Source organism: Corvus brachyrhynchos, unplaced genomic scaffold, assembly GCF_000691975.1.
Source record: "Corvus brachyrhynchos isolate BGI_N302 unplaced genomic scaffold, ASM69197v1 scaffold101, whole genome shotgun sequence".
In the NCBI taxonomy this organism is placed as follows: Eukaryota; Metazoa; Chordata; class Aves; order Passeriformes; family Corvidae; genus Corvus; species Corvus brachyrhynchos.
In genome coordinates, this window is record NW_008237239.1 from 2,738,576 (window position 1) to 2,740,123 (window position 1,548).

Genomic DNA, 1,548 nt, shown 5'->3' on the forward strand with positions numbered 1-1,548 from the left:
GGGAGAATCGGGGAGACCGGAGTGTGGCCTCCTGCCCGGCCGACTCCCAGGTGCGAGGGTTTCGGCGGTGCCTCTGCTTTGTCCAGTGTAAAACTTACTCTAACTCTTCTCCGTCCGCGTTTCAGTTGCCTGCTCTTCCTCACGCTTCTTTCCTGCCTTGCAGTTCTTCAGTCAGAAACTGACCCGTGAAACAGAAGCGTTGGAACGGAGGAAATAACGTGTGGGGGATGAAGAATTCCTCCTGGTACCTGGGAATTTGTGTTAGCAGAGTTGGCTAATCCTGTAATGTGTGGAATGTTTTTAGTGGCTCCCCGGGGGGGGAAAAAAAAAAAAAAAGTGGAGGTTTTACTTTATGTGGAGGTGTTGGGTTTTTTTATCTCCTCAGTCTGCCCAGTAAGAGCTGTTCAACAATGTTCTGTTATTTCACCCCCACATACCTTCGTCAGTGTAACCTGTTAAAGCAGTGAGAAAATGCAATTGAAACATTGTACCTATGTGATATCCTTTCACTTTATTAAATGGTAACTTGCTTTCTCATTTCAGGTGATTATCTAGCAGAATCTCCTGTGATAAAACTGATAAACTCTTAGGTATCTAATGCCACATGAAAATAGTTGCATATCAAATCCTGATTCATTGATATAAATGCTGGTTAATAATGTCACTGTGATCCCCAAAGCAAACTGTGGGAACTGTTTTGTAAACTCACAGTTAAAACTTGCAATGAAAGTGTCATGTTAAGAGTAAAATCAGTATATCTGTTGTATTACATTTAGCAGAAAATCACCCCGTGGCATTCCAGCTGCTCCTTGGATACCAGAGGGGCTGGGACAGCTGGGGTTAGCTTCTGAGCCGTGGCCAGTTCGGCAGCAGATATGCAGAGCCGGTGTGGCACTGGAACGAGATGACCTTTGGAATTCCTTCCAGCCCAGACCACTCTGTAGTTCTGTGCTGGTGGTGGGTAGCCTGTGTGCAGAAGTATGTGTGAACACATGAAATATGAACAACACAGCCAGCCACAAGCACGTTCAGCTGGGAGATGCCAATGTAGCACTAAGAGTACAAACACAACACAGGCTGGCTTTCCGAATTTCCCAAGCAAGCACCCGGTATAGCCGAGGGATGGAGTCTTACCCAGTAGCGGCCCCTGTGGGGAGCAGATAGGTACAGCCCTCTGACAGTGCCAGGATACAGAGATAGAGTCTCCTCTGACCTCCCTCCCCACTACAGCCGTATTTATATTGTTTTCAGTGAGGGAGGGGAGAAGGTGAAGTTGTGGCTGACATAGTTTCCCATTTAGGTGGAGTTTGATTTTAGTCACGAGCACATATGGGGGTTATTGACACAAAGTTGGGTCATGGTTTGGGTCATTCCCTTGGCTTAGTTCCCTTTACCTGCATTGTTCCTGCCAGAACATGACCACAGCACCTCTGTGCCGCTCCATCCTTTGTTTCATACCTGCATTGATTTCAGCAGGGCGTGACCGCCTCTCTCCCTGCTTTGTTCCCTCCTTCCGCAGCAGCACACCCAGCTCCCACAGGAATCCTG

The 1,548-nt window shown here is 47.7% G+C and overlaps 1 long non-coding RNA gene across 1 annotated transcript; it reads left to right on the forward strand.

Annotated features, from left to right (window-relative positions):
- LOC108445554 lies at window positions 1–316 on the forward strand. The gene is made up of 2 exons (XR_001860442.1): window positions 1–50; window positions 164–316. It is a non-coding gene; the product is annotated as an uncharacterized LOC108445554 (long non-coding RNA).
- Window positions 317–1,548: the final 1,232 nt, after the last annotated feature.